Source organism: Symphalangus syndactylus, chromosome 10 (genome assembly GCF_028878055.3).
Source record: "Symphalangus syndactylus isolate Jambi chromosome 10, NHGRI_mSymSyn1-v2.1_pri, whole genome shotgun sequence".
Taxonomy (NCBI): Eukaryota; Metazoa; Chordata; class Mammalia; order Primates; family Hylobatidae; genus Symphalangus; species Symphalangus syndactylus.
Genome location: NC_072432.2, coordinates 15,072,540 through 15,092,465, shown reverse-complemented (window position 1 = coordinate 15,092,465; position 19,926 = coordinate 15,072,540).

Sequence of the window (19,926 nt, the reverse complement as noted above, 5' to 3'; positions counted from 1 at the left end):
TCCTTTTTATGTTTAGATACACAAATACCATTGTGTTACAGTTGCCTACAGCATTCAGCAGAGTCACATGCTGTACACATTTCTAGTCTAGGTACACAAGGCTCTACCATATAGTCTAGGAGTGTATTAGGCTCTACCATCTAGGTTAGTGTGAGTACACTATATGATGTTTGCCCAATGACAAAATTGCCTCACAAGGCACTTCTCAGAACAAAACCCCATCATTAAATGACACATGACTAAATATGTGTGTGTGTGTGTGACATCGTCTCGTAACTTTTTAATTTAATTTAGTTTTATTTTATTTTTGAGATTGAGTTTAGCTCTTGTTGCCCAGGCTGGAGTGTGATGGTGCGATTTCGGCTCACCACAACTTCCGCCTCCCTGGTTCAAGTGATTATCCTGCCTCAGCCTCCCATGTAGCTGTGATTACAGGCATGCGCCACCACGCCTGGCTAATTTTGTATTTTTAATAGAGACGGGGTTTCTCCATGTTGGTCAGGCTGGTCTCAAACTCCAGACCTCAGGTGATCCACCCATCTCGGCCTCCCAAAGTGCTGGGATTACAGGCATGAGCCACTGTGCCTGGCCTATTTTTTTTTTTTTTTTTTTTAGATAGAGTCTCGCTCTGTTGCCCAGGCTGGGTGTAGTGGTATGATCACAATTTACTGAAGCTTAGACCTCCCAGGCTCAAGTGATCCTTCATCCTCAGTCTCCTCAGTAGCTGGGACTATAAGTGCATGCCACCATGCCTGGCTAATTTTTGTATTTTTTCTCGAGACGAGGTTTCTCCACATTGCTCAGGATGGTCTGGAAATCTCTCTACCTCGGCCTCCCAAAGTGCTAAGATTACAGGCATGATCCATTGTGCCCTGGCCTTCTCATAACATTTATGAAGAAACTGTTCCCATATTAGGGATGAGGAAATGGAAGCTCAAAAAGGAAAGAATGTTGTCCAGCATTCAACAGCTGCTAAAAAGCTAACTCCTTAAGTTCATGAACTTGCTTTGATGAAGTATTTTGGGGTTCAGATTAAAGTCATTAATGAGAGAGTGCCTGGGCTTGCTCTGGAGATCTGTGTCCAAATTGGCCCACAAGCATGTGGGGTTGAGTGCAGAAACAAAATACCTGAGAACCAGTGAAAATGCAAAGGAGAAGTGGCATTATTGGTTTATAGCCACCCAATTTCACTTCAACGTTATCCACGAATCCTGGCATGTTTATGGAACTTGTTGTCTCCACTGGGTTAGAAAGACTGTATTCTTTCAAACCACTGTGTTCACCTTACTCTTAGCATGTGACATTGACTGACTGTATAGAGTTTGATAAAACTAACCCCTGAAATTTATAACAATATGTCCATGATAATACCTGTCAAAATGACTATTTTTTTTCCAGCTTGTTTTGCTATGTTGAAGACATTTTTAGTTCTTCAAATTAAGACTCATGAATATTTGTCTAAAATGAAACCACTGTCTTTAACATTGTGAAGTGAGTTAGAAAGGGTTCCTTCCTCCTATGTACTTGGAGTTTGCATAGAATCGGGATTAATTCTTATTTATAAATTTGGTAGAATTTGTCAGAGAAGCCATCTGGACCTGAATATGTCAGAGGGTTTTTACAAGGAATTCAGTTTCATTAAAAGACACAGGACTATCCAGGTTCTACTTCTTTTCACATGAGATTTTGTGTCTTTCAAGGGATTTGTTCATTTCATTTAGGTTGTTGAAAACTGTTTCTTCATTGGAACCTTTCTTAGTTTCCATCTCTCTACTGATATCCCTCCAATTTTGTACACATTTTCCATCTTTTAAAATGGAGCCTTCAAAATTTTAATCTATTTACATTCTCTATTTGATAGTTTCAACATTTGGTGATCTGTGAATCTGTTCTCTATATTGCCATGTGTTATGATGAATTTCTTTTTTTTTTTTAATTTTGTGTCTGTGCTGCTGAGTGTCTCATAATGCTTTACTCAAGCCAAATATCTTATGGAAACTGAGGTAAAAAGTACTTCCAACTGCAATTGGCAGTTAGTGTTGGGGATCAAGTCCACCTAATCTAGAATTGATCTATGGCCACATTCTTTGCACTGCTGGTTTCAAATTACTCCAAGAATAATTGAGACTGGGTGAGGCACTGCAGTGCTGAGGGTGTGTCCAGTGTGCTCTGCTCTAAGGTTTGAGCCACCCCTTACATCAGTGCCACAGAAGGGTGCAAGCTCTTGCTCTTCTCCCTACAGTACAGCACGGTTGCTTATTATTCAGTGTTCCAAGGTTGATGTTGCATGGCACAAGGTGGGCTCTCCGCATCCCTGGTCCAGACTTAGTCTCAGGTCAGCTGTGTGTGCCAAAGACTTTGAGGTGAATTTTTCTCATCATTTCTCCTCTTTCTCTGTGTGCCAAGTTTCTTCCTGCTTCTCATCCAGAGATAGGAGACCTCTAAGAGTGTTCATAGAAGATCCTAGTACCCACACTTTTTTTCTGCCTTTTTGAACCTTTCCCAGTTTCAGAAGATTCTGTTGCTCCATCTTAACCCCTTCAGAAATGGCTAGGACCTCAAGGCTATGTTTGCTGCTCTTCTCTCAGAGCCTTAAGTTTTTTGAGAGAATAATCCCTGCAGGAGGGTAGATGTTTATGCCTTTCTCCGTTTCCAAGTTTATACCAACAAGAAAGCCTCTCTCCAATCTTTGTTCCGCCAATCTTTCTCATGAGCACCTGGTGGGGGTTCATGGAAATATGCCTGCAGGTGGGTACATGTTCCCCTTGTGCCTGAGACTTCCAGGGGTTCTATTTTCCCGTGTCAACAGATACTCATCATTCTGCTATGAATTCATATGTTATGTTCTGGCCCTCATGCCTATGACATGGTCTTCCCATGTTTTTCTACAGCTAAGACATTCTGCACATGTTATTTATCCGTGGGGAATGAGGAGCTCCTCTTCCTTGGGCTTCAAGCTACTCAGTTGTGTGAAACTAAGTCACCTTGTGACCTCAGCTGTCTGAAAGTTGTGATTTTATAGTTTATCCTACTTTTTATTTTTGTTAGGATGGAAGCAATGTATTTTTTTTCATTTTTCTGCATCTGAGCCAGAAATGGAAAACTCCAATTCTCTTTTATATTTTTAATCTTTTCTTCTATATTGATTCTTCTCCAACAAGATTTAAAGATTTTTTTCTTAACACACACACACACTCCTACTCCATATCTCTTTCCAAACTATTTTTAACTGCTTCCACTTGCTCAGCTTCACTCACCCCTTTGTCCAATGCAGTACAGCTGGCTTCTGACTCCAGCACACTAGGAGCAATTGCTTTCTTACAACCTTGTTATGGCTAAATGCAATAGTCTTAGGTCAGCTGTGGACTTAAATTTAGTTTTGGAACAGAGTCAATAAGTCATCAGAGTAAGAGAGTTCTCAGACCAAATAAGGTTCTAGAATTTATAGAATGTTAGCAGAAACTATTTCTTATAGGAAACAGTTTACACAGGATAATACTTGTGTAAGATTTATTGTTCATGGAGGAAATTTAAAAAATAAACAGAAAAAGTGTAGACAGTGGAAAAAGTAATAGAGAAATGAATAGTCGAGTGTGAGCAACTATTGGTCCCTTTATCTGAAGAAGGACTAAGTAGCTAAAAAGAGTAGAGAAAAAAAAAAGAAACTGAGAATCATCCTGTAAATTATAGTATAGAATAGTCCAATGAGAAGGACTCAAGAATAGGAGTACTAATAAAATAGAAACAGCAATGTATGCTTAAGCCACTAGGAGTCTACATAGGAAATAACATGAATACTACCAAAAAAGTATTTTTGAGATGACACACATGCACATGTAACATTATATGAGATAACAATGCAGATTTCCACAAACACTGACAGATCCTTTTAGAAGCAAGGCAGGAGTGGGTCAGGAAGTGGTTGATATCTTGAATAAGATAAATGAAAATGAGGAAGAGGTATTTTAACACTCTATTTTAAAATAATACCTTAAATTATGTGAGAGAATGTTTATACCTGGAGAGCAAAGAAAGCAATCAGTAAGGATTTTCTCTACAGAAAGAGATTTCACCATAGGAAGAGTATCTATCTATCTATCTATCTATCTATCTATCTATCTATCTATCTATCATCTATCTATCTGTATTCCATAAAGGGAAGAGTAAGATTTCACTTTGACAAATTCATACATTAATGGGAAAGGGGGGTGGTGGCAGGAGGAAAAAAAGATGTCTTGCCAAAATTTCCTGTGAAAAGAACTTTGCAAAACTCAGTAGCTTTACACAGCTCTGTCACTTGTTCACAATCAGACTCTTGAAATCACATTTAGGGCCTTAGGCTACTCCTCCCCTTGCTGTGAATCCCACCTCTAAAAATTACACAATAAATGAGAAATGCTTGCTCACAGGAGTCTAATCATCAGGTAAGTATTACCTTTCTTAACTCCAGCACATACCCTCTCAGGAGAGCCCATCAGTCATATCACTGCGTGAACACCCCAGACATGGTGGGTGACCCTAAAGAGCAGTGAGGGAAAGGAGAAAGTTTGGTTTCTATGCCTTTCTTTTTGCTCCAGAACTATTGAGTTGGCTGTGAGATCATTGTTTAACAAGATTTAATGAAACATCTTTATTGTTTTAACTTCTCCCCACAAGGTATAACAAGTCCAAGTTTTGCAATTCATATTGTAAGTGATCTAATGGACATTATATTATTCAAAAGCATCCAAAAGGTACCCCAGAGAAGAAAGAGACCAGTGCTACTGCCTACCAGGTCTCTAGAATGAAAAAAAAAAATGAGCTGAATTTATTAAATTTCAAACTTCTATAATTTAATATAAATATGGTCCTTTGGTTTATATATATTGTAAACAAATGTATCTGAAAGTTTGCTCTAAAGTAGTAAAAGAGGAAAGATGACATCTTTTAGAAGAATAACTAAGCATCAAACAAGGACACCTGCGTGCCACATTAAGCACATTTCTCTGGGGGAAACTTTATGGCACAGGTTATCAGCGACTAAATATTATAGCTCAATATTCTCCTATAATACTCTCCTATAACTTCCTGATGGCCCTAGTATAGGGGATAAAGAAAGGCCAAGGATACTGGTGAAAGTCATGAATCTTTTCTAGCCCAGTTTTGTATTAACTCTTCAAAGAGAAAATGTCCAATGGAAAGCCCATACATACTTATTTTTCTTTATTTTTCAGTCCAATAAAACTGCATCATTTTATCATTGAAGATATTCTGTTACTTCCCAGGAGCCTTGGTTTGGTTTAATTTTACAATTCCTTCAATTTTATGATGATAAAATGGCCTACCGGCCTTTAAGTCTATTGCAAATTCTAGAATATGAACTGATATGTTTCCAGTGGTTTTGCAATTTGGGGTACCTGGCAATTATTGTAGGCTCTGAAAATGTTTAGCTATAGTGAAACCTGGTAAAAATGGCATTTCTTATGTGGATTACTTTTAATCTTCTGGTTCTGTATGCTAAAATGTATGTATGTGTGTGTTTTCTTTTTAAATACCACATTAGTGGTTTGTGGTGAGACAAATAATTAAAAAGGAGTTAGCTTTCTGAAGTGTATTTTGGATGATAGTGTTTTTCTTAATATAATATTGTGAGTATTTTGATATCATTAAATGGTCTTTAACAGGCTTTTTTTTTTTTGAGTTGGAGTTTCACTCTTGTTGCCCAAGCTAGAGTGCAATTGCTCAATCTCGGCTCACTGCAACCTCCACCTTTCAGGTTCAACCAGTTATCCTGCTTCAGTCTCCTGAGTAGCTAGGATTACAGGTGCCCACCCACACCCAGCTAATTTTTGTATTTTTAGTAGAGATGGGGTTTCACCATGTTGGCCAGTCTGGTCTCAAACTCCTGACCCCAGGTGATCCACCTGCCTCACCCTTCCAAAGTGCTGGGATTACAGATGTGAGCCACAGTGTCCGGCCTTAACATGCCATTTTTATTGAGTGTGTACTATTTGATATTGTGAATATGCTTTTTTTGGCCTCTTTTATTTTGTACATATGAAATGCATTTGAATCCTTACTTTGTAAGTAATTTTGGAATTTGCATCTTTGTACATACCAATATTGCTTCTCGGCCTTTTGAACAATCATTTTTGCAAGACAAATTTCTTAAAGAATAACTTATTTACAATTATGGCAAATACTGGTCATGGTGATGGGAGTACTGTGACCATCCATTGCACTTCTCACCTCTGATAATTCCCACAATCTAAAGAGATTGAATTTGTTTTTGTTTTTGTTTTAAGACAGTGTCTCTCTCTTGTCGCCCAGGCTGGAGTGCCGTGGCGTGATCTAGGCTCACTGCAACCTCCACCTCCCTGGTTCAAGCAATTCTCCTGCCTTAGTCTCCTGAGTAACTGGGATTATAGGCACCTGCCACCATGCCGGACTAATTTTTGTATTTTTACTAGAGACAGGGTTTCACCTTGTTGGCCAGGCTGGTCTCGAACTCCTGACCTCAGGTGATCTGCCTGCCTCCGCCTCCCAAAGTGCTGGGATTACAGGCTACAGGCAGGAGCCACCACGCTTGGCCCTAAAGAGATTGAATTTGGTATTACACCCATACCGGGGTCAGGCTCACACCATGCTTTTCTTATTACCCACCCAGGAAAACGTTGAAGGCTATGAGGTGAAAGAATCTCAATGTGAGTTCCAGAAAGCTTTCTGTGAAAAAGAGTTAATCAGGACTGTATCTCAAGAATTCTCAAAAGAGAAAGCAATCAGAACCTGAACATAAGGGGCACAGGATTATTTTTACAATCCTTCTTCTTAAACTTAATTTTTTTTAAATCAGTCCATTAGATTTAGAAGAGAACACTTGAGGAGCTGCCACCATTTAATGCACATGAATAAATGCATGTACATATGTTGAATCTATAATACTTTTTAAAAATGCTAGCTCTCTGATAGTTCAGGAAGAACACACTGGTTGTTAGTTGACCTTTATTAGCTTTTGTCATTGGGAAAAATTGTTTGTGTGAGCGTTTTTGCAAGAATTGTGTGAGCTTATGAATATGTGACTGTGTGTGTCTCTTTGATCGTCAAGAATCTTCTATTTGCTATTTGCTTGGCAGGCTAATTCTGTACTGAGGAGGATGAAACTCCAAAAGCTCAGGATCACAAGCTCTTCAGCAGGAACTCATCCCCCTTTTCTTCAACAGCCTTCCATACTGATCTTTGCTCCCCCTTAAAACTGAATTTAGAAGAGATCCATAGAATGGTGGATCTGTGAGATTACTTCAATTATTTCACTTACTCATGAAGAATTAAGTCAAGAGAAATCACATGCAAAAGATCATACATTAAGTGAATAATTGAATTAAGAATGAAACATGAAGTATTTGGTTCCTGAAACTCTAGTTTGGTCAATAAACTAGCTTAAGGAATATTCTGTCCCACTTGTGACAAGATAAAGCAGACCAAGAAACACATCTTGGAACTAGAGCAGTGCTTCCCAAACCCTAACCTAAAAATGAATCACCTGGTGGGCTTTGAGATTCTGCTTTACTAACATACAACCAGGTTATTGCTGGTTTGGGACCAAAGTTTGAGTAGCAAGAATAAGAACAAAATGACCAGTCCCTTTGCCCGTAATACAACAATTGTTCATACTACAACCCTTTTTGTAAATGTGGAAATGTGCATGGAAATATAAGTAATATCTCAGGATAAGTAAGCTTAAAGAAAGTATACATAACCTGTTTTATTTTAATGATGGCTAAATTCAGATTTTCACATCTTACAATCAGAAGTACTGTCTGATTTAATTATTGAATAAGTAGGAACATTGTGAAATATACCATGATGCCCTACAAAAATATAACACTAGGTTCTAATATATCCTTGAAGAAACTCTAATATATTCTTCAAACCATAAAAAGAAGTATGACATTAAAAATGATTTCTGTGTTATCTGACGCAGATTCAAAGGCAAGAAACACAGCTTGCAAAGAAAAATGGCTTTTCTTTAAAATGAAAAGACTGACTGTTTGTGTTCTTTGTAATCTGGAGCAACTTACGAACAGTAGGGGCCTGAGCAACTTTGAAATAATACCCTCTGCAATGGTCTGAATGTTAGTGCTTCTCCAAAATTCAGGCATTGAAATCCTAACCTCTTAAGGTGATGGTAGGAGGTGGGGTTTTGAGAGGTGATTAGGTCATGAGGTGTGGAGCCCTTATGAATGAGAGCAGTGTCCTTACAAAAAAGCCTTAGAGAGCTCCCTCGCCCCTTCCAGTCTGTGAGCACACGGTGAGAAGGCGGTCATCTGACAACCAGAAAGGGAGTCTTCACAAGCTGTGAAATCTGCTGGTGCCTTGAATTTGGCCTTTGCAGCCTCCAGAACTCTGACAAATAAATGTTGGTTTTTTTCTAAGCTACCAAGCCTATGGTATTTTATTATAGCAGCTAGAACAGACTAAGATATCCTCTAATCTCCTACATTCCCTTGTCCTATCCTGTGCTATTTTTCCATCAGGCCTTGGCCTCCATTATTCTCATGAAACTCATGAAAAAACCTGATAAGCTCCGTCTTACTGAGATCACTTAGGGTCTCCATATTACTTCCTTCCCAGGGATAGTTGCTGGGCCACAGTTTAGAATCTGTGTGTTGCTTTTAAAAATAGCTAATACTTAGGCTCCCCTGCCCAGCCACTGCCTCCGGTTGAATTAAATCAGAATTGAATTTCTAGGGTAAGTCCTAGACACTGGTATTTTCAAAAGTTCTCTAGGTGATCTTAATGTTCAGTTAAGCTTTATAACCAGTGTTTAAATAAAGACACATAGAAAGAACACAAATTTGAACTCAGAAGTTAACTAGAAACCCTCCAGGGACAGAAGTGCTGGTTGTGTATGAGTAGGTGATGTGGGGGCACATACATTGTGTATTTATCATTTTTGACCCATAAAAGAACATCAAAATATGAAAGACATTTTGGGCAAGGAGATAGTGATGGTTAATACTAAGTATCAACTTGACTGGATTGAAGTATACAAAGTACTGATCCTGGGTGTGTCTGTGAGGGTGTTGCCAAAGGAGATTAACATTTGAGTCAGTGGGCTGGGAAATGCAGACCCACCCTCAATCTGGGTGAGCACCATCGAATCAGCTGCCAGCATAGCCAGGATATAAGGCAGGCAGAAAAACGTGAAAAGACTAGACTGGCTTAGCCTCCCAGCCTACATATTTCTCCCATTCTGGATGCTTCCTGCCCTTGAACATTGGACTCCATGTTCTTTAGCTTTGGAACTCAGACTGGCTTCCTTGCTCTTCAGCTTGCAGATGGCCTACTGTGGGACCTTGTGATTGTGTAAGTTAATACTACTTAATAAACTCCTTTTTGTGCATATATATATATATATATTTCTATTAACTCTTCAATGAGAAAATGTCCAATGGAAAGCCCATACATACTTATTATTTTTCTTTATTTTCAGTCCAATAAAACTGCATCATTTTATCATTGAAGATAGTCTGTTACTTCCCAGTAGTCTTGGTTTGGTTTAATTTTACAATTCCTTCAATTTTATGACAATAAAATGGCCTACCAACCTTTAAGTCTATCACAAATTCTAGAATATGAACTGATATTTTTTCTAGTGGTTTTGCAATTTGGGGTACCTGGCAATTATTATAGGCTCTGAAAATGTTTAGCTATAGTGAAACCTGGTAAAAATGGCATTTCTTATATGGATTACTTTTAATCTTCTGATTCCATGTGCTAAAATGTGTGTTTTTTAAAAAATATATTTATATATATTTATATATAAATAAATGTATATTTAATATATATTTATATGTTTAAATAAATATATATTTAATATATATTTTCTATATATTTATATGAATATATATATCTCCTATTAGTTCTGTCCCTCTAGGGAACCCTAATACAGAGATCTTCTAAACACACTTTCATTTGTAATGTAAAGGCTACCTACAAAAGGAAAAGAGAGGATTAAGTCCTGTGATGCTGTAATGTATTCCCTGTATTCTTACCTCTTGTTAGCAGTTTGTTTGCCACACCCCACAGGACAGAAAATTACCCAGCCAGGTCTGCTCATTTACATTATTTTCTTTCCTAGTACCTCTCAGTACTTCCTTCTCAGAGCTAATTCTAGTCACGTGGAAGAGGTAGCTAACCAAAGGGAATTCAGCAGCAGCATCTTAGAAGTTTTCCTGACCTGGAAACTATGGCCCAAAGTGACATATTGTACCTTCAGTTGGTAGCCAGATCTCCCCCATCTAATCCAGTTTTAACAGCAGGACATTATCCTTGATCCTTACACCCGAGATCATATTCTTGCAGGTTATGTAGCAACCGAGTCCCTTCAAAGCCAGAAGACCTGCATGGCCCATCCCATCTACAATTGCAGCAGAAGCAGATTTCTTAGACTCCTGCCCCACTGATAAGGAGTAAGGTTCATAGTTCAGGGCTCAGATGTGCCTTGTCTTCCTGTTTTATTATAAACAATGGCTTTACCTGGATGATTACCAAGATATAACATACTGAATACAAATCTGTGCAATCTAAAAATGTCACACAGGACTCCCCTGGAATTTGTTATTCTCCTGCCACTGACACTGAGCTACTGCATTTGAACCTTTTCAACTTTGGTGCTCTGTGTCTATGCTCAGTGGCTCTATTCTTCATCAAATTCTTCTCAGAAGAGATGAGCCAGTAGACCTCTAAGAAGTACTGTATTACTCCATTTTCATACTACTATGAAGAAATACCCAAGACTGGGTAATTTAAAAAGAAAAAGAGGTTTAATGGACTCATAGTTCCACATGGCTGGTGAGCCCTCACAATCATGGCGGAAGGCGAAGGAGGAGCAAAGGCACATCTTACATGGAGGCAGGCCAGAGAGTGTGCACAGGGGAACTCCCCTTTATGAAACCATCAGATCTCATCTTCATGAGAACACAACAACAGCATGGAAAAAGCCTGCCCCTATGATTCAGATACTTCCCACCAGGTCCCTCCCATGACATGTGGGGATTATGGGAGCTACAAATCCAGATGAGATTTTGGTGGGGACACAGCCAAACTATATAAAGCACATCCAAGTTCTCAAAGCTCACATAAAATATTATAGTATGAACATACACGCACAAACACTAAAAACATGTAACCCGAGGATTTCAATAGCTATTCTTGCACACAATTGGATTACATGATCTTTAAAAACCCAAGATCTGGCCAGGCAAGGTGGCTCACACCTGTAATCCCAGCACTTTGGGAGGCCTAGGCAGGCAGATCACTTGAGGCCAGGAGTTTGTGACCAGCCTGGCCAATATGGCAAAACGCTGTCTCTATTAAAAATACAAAATTTAGCCAAGCACAGTGTCACAGGTCTGTAATTCCAGCTACTCAGGAGGCTGAGGCACAAGAATCTCTTGAACTCAGGAGGTGGAAGGTGCAGTGGGGTAAGATTGCATCACTGCACTCCAGGCTGGGTGAAGGAGGGAGACTCTGTCTCAAAAAACAACAACAAAAAAACCCCCAAGATCCTTTTGTTAATTCATTCTTATTATTTCTTCTAAAAATCACAAACAAAAGCGAATTTACTTACCTGTCAATTAGTTGGTGTGTTTTTGTTTCTTATTCTCATGACTGGATCCCACCTGTCTAGATTATATTGATGTTGCTTTAGAAATCCTTACACCTTTTAGTTTACTTTTACCTTTTTTCCACTTGTGGAAACTTTTGTTTTTGTTTGTTCATTTTCTTTACATTATAGGAGTAAATTCCACTTCTGCCATCTTTCATTTTAATACGCATTTAGCTTTTTGCTTTAAGAACATTTAATATTAGGGCCAATCTGTGCTTTCTCTAATTTAAGAGCAATTCCATCTATTCCTCCTAGGTGAATGACAAATAACAAAATTTGGAATAACTTTCACATTTGTTTCTTTAAGATGATATGTCATTTTATGTTATTGATAAAGAGGCACATTCCTATCATATAGATATGTAAGCCATTTGCTGAAATATAAACTAACTTCTCTGAATTTTCTATATTCCCTTTGTTCAGATTATGTTTGGTTTTCTCCTAGATAAACTCAGGAATAATTTCCTGTTATTTGTTGGTGTCTCATATGCATGTTTAGCAAAAAGGAACTCTCCACATAGAGTACCAAGTACACGTAGCTGATGAAAGCTAGGGATCGCCTCAAAAGCACACATACTACTGTATCAGTAGCACGAATGATCAACAGACCAAGAAGGCAGAGGGTATAATCGAGTAATCAAACAATAGCTCTTGTAGTGTAACTTAAAGTATACTGCCACTCAGATAAGATAAAAGTAGAATTCTAAATGGCCAAATCTTATTGCATTTCAGTTTTAGTATCAAGTATATGTCAGTGATAAGCAAATAATAAAATAAATGTTCAATGACTTGAAAAATAGCATGATTTATTTTCCTCTTTTTTTTTTTTTTTTTTTTTTTTTGAGACTGAGTCTTGCTTTGTCGCCCAGGCTGGAGTGCAGTGGTGTGATCTCGGCTCACTGCAACCTCCACCTCCCAGGTTCGTGATTCTCCTGCCTCAGCCTCCTGAATAGCTGAGATTACAGGCACACACCACCACATCTGGCTAAGTTTTGTATTTTTAGTAGAGACGGTGTTTCACCATGATGGTCAGGCTGGTCTCGAACTCCTGACCTCGTGATCCACCTGCCTCAGCCTCCCAAAGTGCTGGGATTACAGGCATGAGCCACGACGCCTGGCCTATTTTCTTCTTTTTAATAGCCACTGAATAATTATAAATGGAAAGCTTAGATAATCCAGAATTACTGTATATGCTTATGTATTATACCATAAAATTATATCAAATTATTTGTGGTTATGTACTATAAAATATGTCATAAAATTAATTAGTCTTGGTTTAGTTCAAAGAAGAATTTAATGTAGTGGGAATATCTCCTAGAGTGTTAAAAATGTTATAAAGTGTAGAGAAGTTACTGATGTAGAAGGCTGAATATTCTTGCCAAGAATATTCAAGTAATTAGAGTAGTATGAGACACTAAGAGATTAGACAATATGCAAAACATCCCTATCTGACTTTGAGTGATGTTTTATGATAATGGTGCTCTCTAAAGTGGTAATCAGTGATTTTAAGGACTGTGGTAGAAACATCTGCACCATAGAGCAGTAAAAACAAGAAAAATCCTGAGAGCTCCTTGTGTATAAAATTTTGAAAGACACTTACACAGAGATAACTTCATACATTGTGTTCATCTTTTGGATTCTGGCTTTACAAATTTCTGGCTGCCTGGTGTCTGTCCTTGTATAAAATGCATGAAGTTATTATGCATTTATGTGTGTATTTATTTATTTGGGTTTAGCTGGAGCAAATGACGACATATCCTCCTGTCATTGCATTTACATAATCTATCTTGATTCACTTGTATTATTTGTTCCTAGCCATAAAATTCATCTTATACTGGTCTATACTTACTCTATTGACTTCAACATTTTTTAATGTCTGAGTCTCAGCTCCTTGAAAAGTCTCTGTGCAATAATAATGGTATTGTTACATTTTTGTTTCCATATACATGCCTTATCAAACCAATATTATACGTGATTTTAATTTTGTAATGTTCTAGAGTAAATGGGCAGCTTGAGAAAGAGGTGATATAAATAATAAACATAGTATTTATCGTTATTACCTTTAGTGCTGGGTTACCAGACAGTGCTTAAATTGCTTTGTATACGTTATCCTATTTCTAACTCTCATAACCTTAGGATATAAGTACTAATCTCTTATGAAATTTATTCACAAAGAAAATAATGATTCTCTCTCTCTCTCATATATATACATATATATATGAGAGTCTATATATATATATATACACACACATATATATGTATATATATACAGAGTATATGTGTGTATATATATTATACACTGAGAGTGTATAATATATACACTGCATATCGAACATTATATATAGTTTTCATACACTATATATAGTTCGTTGGTGTGTTCTACACTGGCTTTGATGTCTGCTGTATTCTTACTGATTTCTATCTACTTTTCCTGTCACTTGCTGAGAGGGGAATATTAAAATTTCTACTATATATATATTAGAAAGCATATATGTATGATATATATATAGTTATATATATGTATTAGAAATTTTAATATTCTCCTCTCAGCAAGTGACAGGAAAAGTAGGTAGAAATCAGTAATAATACAGCAGACATGAAAGCCAGTACACAACACACCAACTAACTGACATTCACAGAGGATTCCACCTAACCAAAACAGAATATAAATGTAAATGATACTTTCACAAAGCTAGACTATAAGTTTTACCATAGAAGAAAGCTCAATACATTGGAAGTTACTGAAATAATATATATTATGCTCTAATATCATAATAGAAATAAATTTAAATGGAATAATAAAGATATTAGAAATGCTCCTAACATACTCCTAAATAACTAACGGATTAAAGAAGGAGTTAAAGGGAAAACTAGAAAATATTTTGAACTGAATGAAAACAAAAGCAAAACCTATCAAATTTATGGGATTTGATTAAAACACTGATTAGAGAGAAATCTTTAACTTTTAAAGTTCATTTAAAAAACATCAGAAAAGTTTGAATCAATGATTATTGTTAGAAGGTGGAAAAAGAAGAACAATTAAACTACTGTAAAAAGAAAAAATAAATTAAGGTAAGTAGGAATCAAAGAAATAGAAATGAGTAATAAAGGCAACTGAATCAAAAGCTTGCCTTTAAAAAGATCAATGAAATTAAAACTCTAGTCAGACTGATCAGAATAAAATACATAAATTAAGGAGGAATAAAAGTGGGACTCATGACAGCTACTGTAGGAAATTGTATGGTATTAGGGAAAGTAAATTTTATGAACAACTTTATGCCAACCCATTTAAAACATAAGTAAAATGGACAAATATCTTGAAAGACACAAACTCACTGAAGAAACAGATAATCCGAATAGTCAAATATCTAGGAAAGAAATTGTATTCGTAATTGACAATCTGCTCACAAAGGAAATTTCATGACCAGATAGATGGTTTTACTGGTAAATTTTATCAAACAGTTAAGAAAAAACACTATGAACTCCATTTAAACTTAAGGAAAATAGAGGATGAGGGAACACTTATTTTATTAGACCAGCAGTATCCTCAGATCGTACGAGACCAGATATTATAGAAAAAATTTTAAAAAGCCCTACAGGTCAATATTCCATGTGAACAAAGATGTATATTTCTTTGAATAAATATGAGAAAATAGTAATCAATCATACGCTAAAAAGATGATATATCATGATTCAGGAAAGATTTCTCACCCACCGCCAGTTTTATGGGTAAGGCACCAACAACAAAGATAAGTTAACAGGAGAAAAGTATATAATTTTATTTAATAGAAGTTTTGCATGACAGAGCAATCTCCATAAGGAAATGAAGACCACAAGAAACAGCGAAACTCATGTGTTTTTATGCTTAGGTTAGATGAAGGGTAGAAAGTCATGGAGAAAGGTGATGGGAGGACAGAGTTTATTTATGATGATAAACTGGGGGGAACTTGGCAAGGTCTGTCTCTTCAGATTATTCTCTTCAAAGATAAGGAGTTCCTTTCTTCTGCGTATAGAGTGAAAACCACTCCATGAGGGTCTTATGACCTACTTCAAGAGAATGCCAGAAAATTCTTTCTACGTTTTATGACCTGCTTTAAGAAAGAAGGGTGAGGGGAAGGTGAGAGAGACTTTTCTGCTTTGGCTGTTTTCTTAAATGCCAATGTGCCATATTTGGGGGCTGCATGCCTTGAACCACATCACAGACTTAAGTGGAGATTACATCAGCAATGAAAAGTTTGGTTTAACACTTGAAAATCAATCAATATATTAATTCTTCATTTTAACAACATAATAGAGAAAAGGCATGTGATCATCTCTATGGTGGAAATAAACAGACTAAATTCAGCATTTATTTATGATAAAAATTACAGAGAACTGGAAATAGATGGGAATTTTTAAACCTGATTGAAGGAATGCACAATAAGACAACTAACATTTTTAAGGTTGGGCATAAGGCTCAGAGGTCCACTCTCATAGCTTTTGTTCACTAGGTACTGGATGCCCTAACAAGAACATTAGAGTAAAAAAGGAAATCATATGAATGCATATTGAATAAAAAGAAGTAAACATGTCTTTGTTCACAGACAAAATGTTTGCAAAGAATGTTTAAAGTTTCTCCCAAAATGTACTCTATACCTAATATTTAACAGGGTGAGAAGATTAATATACAAAATTTACTCTTTTTCTGTACATCAGCAACAAATAACTGGAAATATATTTTAAAATGTAACATTATTTACAGCATTCAATTTCATAAAATACTTCAGTGAACATAAAACAAAACATGATGCAAGACTTGTAGAAAAAATACTTTTGAAGAATTGTTGTAAGATATTACAAAGATTCTAAATACATTTGGAGATATACCATGATCACTCATTTCAGGCTATGATATTTTCACAATATTCTCTCCAAACAGACATATAAATCCAATGTATAAATCCTTGATCAAAACCTCAGCAGCTTTTTTTGTGGAAATTATCATGCTGAATCTAATATGCGTATAAAAATGTGGAGGATATAGATCATCCAAAATAATATTGCAAAAGAAAAAAAGTTGGATTTTAAGATTTGCTATAAAGCTACAATATTCAAGATAGTGTGTAATATTGGTATAAAAATAAACATCTAGATTATTGAAACATAATAAAGTCTCAATTGACTTTGGACAGTGGTGCCAAAATTTTCAATTTTCAGGGTGTGTGTGTGTGTGTCTGTGTGTGTGTGTGTGTCTGTGTGTCTTTTTACAAATGGCACAGGAAACAACAGAATATTTCTCTGTATCTGTATCTATAGCCACCCTTGTCATTTTCTCATGCTATATACAAAAGTATTATTTAAAAAAAACTATATAATAGCTCTTTTCCTGTTCCAGCCCATTTCTGACAGACCAAGCCTCTGTTAACTTGATTATAATAAATACAGCACACCAAATACTTCTACAAAAATGTTTTGCCTGGCCTCCTCTGTTTAACAGACCTAATCAAAAGATTATATGGAAATTGAAAATAATCAAATTGTTCTCAGGTAGCTGTGGAGGAATTTATAAAGGAAATATCAATGAGTATCTGATTTGTGGCAGTAGTTCTTGAAATTTTTGGATAATCTGCTGAAAACCGTACCACCCAATTTTAAACACAATTTCAGGGATTTATGGATTATCTGAAACCCATTCATGGATCCAATTTCAGTTAAGTACACATGGTATATGGCTTAATTCTATGCTATTTTTTGTCATACTGTCCAATATTAGCAGCAATTATGCTTCACCTCTCTCACTGACATTAGAATTTTAAAATACATTTAAAATGTATACTGAATTAATCTTTATCCCAAACGTCAATAAGCTAAAATTCATACAAATTAACAAACCAGTCAGTAAGTCCAGCCTCACAAAATAGATCCAAGAATGAGCAGGAAAATGGAGCAACCTGAAATATGAGGGCAGAAACAAGGAAACGATTGATCTTAGACTTCATAAGGTATTACACAAAGGCAAGAAACCTGGAATGATAGAAATTCTTGTTTTATTAGGGAATGCATTTATTTTAATAATGTCTCATTGGAACCACGTGATTTGAATTCCCTGGAGATTTTCTTGGTATATGGATTTTGCTAGTGTTATCAATATGGAGTTTAAATTCATTCACTTTATTGAGCATCTGCCACGCGGTAGATGTTGTGTTTAGGCTGTGAATATGAAGATCGATGAAACACAGAATTAGAGTTTTGGCTCTCAAAAAGCTTGCAGGAACAAGAGCAAAATATACTCTGAGCAGAAAAAGAAATGATTAAATATTAGTGGAAGTTCCCTGTGGAACTTTGGGGAAAGAGTTTCTTGGAGAAATAATCCCTGTGGAACTTTGGGGCAAGACTTTCTTGGAGAAATAATCTCAAAAGTGAATTTTGAGGAAAAGGTTTGCTGAAAACAACTGATGATTTAGTTATCAATTGATAACCCATTCTTTTAACTGGTCACTTGGCACAGGGAAGACACTGAAATATCATTATAAACCTTATTGTCATAAATTAACTAATTTGCATTATGCAGCCTCTTGTATAATAGAGAAAGCTTGTTGTTCTCAAAGTACATGACAAGCATAGAACTACTGCTGTGGAAAAGAAGTGTTACAAAAAGGCTTAAAGGTCTAAATCCTTTTATTGCTCCAATGGGAGTCATTGTATGGAGAAAAGATTGAATTCTTAATGAAAAGCAGACCAGAGTTGCAAACCCTTCAAATCCTTGTTTTTCTTTTTTCTTTTTCTTCTTTCTGTAATGCATAATCCCACTGCAAGAAGAGATGAAAATCAAGTTGTGTATATGCAAATATGTTTAAAGCAATTAGGTAACTGACAATAGCTCCATGTGACATTTCACAGTAGGCTGGTCTATTGATAAGAACCATCATTCCAGATGCCAACCTCAATATAAACTAAAGATGCTGTTGTGAATAGGCTAAAGGCAGCAAACAATAGATTGCAACAAATAAAACCTTGATGTTTCTAAGCCATGAATCAAGGGCTTTGTGTCCTAGAGACAGCAATGACCTTCACCTTGTAAATGCTTGGCAAAATAAGTCTGAATAGTATGACTGATGTAGATCACACAGAGCGGTTATAAAATTACAGTATATTATCTGCCAAATCACAAATGAAGAATCACCTTTTATTGGATCTAAGAAAATCAATGCTTCTGTGTCTGAGTTAAGCATTCATAATATTTGTCAGCATCCAAGAGTTATGCTTCAGACAATCTTTTCCTTTTATTAAAGAAGAGGGAAATTAATTTGGGGTCAACTAACCACTGGAAGCCTTTATATTTTCCATCGGTGAAATATTTGAAGGTCTTTTAAAATGTTGTTCAAAATAAAAATGAAACCAGTGACAATGTGGAAATGTCTAAAGTAAGGTGAGTAACTACCAGGCAGCCTTCTCCTTCTTATTATAGTTTGTATCTTGTTGTTTTAATGAGGAGTGATGAGACAAAATAGAGCAAAGAGAAACCAAGGCAGAATGTTAGCAACTCTTGCGTAATAGTGAGATCTGTTAGAATGTGGATGGGTCTCCATGGGGAGCTTCTTCACCTGAGTTACTTAAATCTAAACTGGACAGAGAACATGCCATGTGTACAATCTTGCAATACAGCTGGACGTACTAGATTACCTAGTAGTTATTTTTATTTAATTTTTTATTGTTTAATATATATGAGTTTTTGCTCAACAAAAGTTCATCCCAAAGATGAATTATATCAAGGCAACATAAACCTTCTGCTTAGGGTGTGAAAGGACTTGAGTTAATTTATTGGCCTATTATGGGCCAAACATTATGCTAGGTGATTTTCTAATAAATATATGAATATATTGTCATGATAGAATTATTACTCCAATTGCATGAAGATGCTTATTGACAGAGATTTTAATGTAACATGCATAGTCTGGTAAAAAAATGAAAAAAAACTGAAGAATGAAGGAATGTCAGCTGGTGTTGGACCAATGTCTCTCTGCCATCAATCTTATGCTATTCCCACTGCAAACCGTTATACCATCAAGAGTCAACCTAAGTGCCTCATTAGAATCTCCAAATATTGAAGATACTATAATTACATAAGTTGATAAGAAATCTCCCTTTGGATGATTACCAGATATCCCAAGCTGGTCAGTGTACTATGATCTATTAATTCCCAAATCCCACTTAACCTCTGATTAATTTGTCTATGAGGACAACTCTGATTACAGGTTGAGTGACTGAGGCTGATGTCCTCCACATGGGATGAGGTG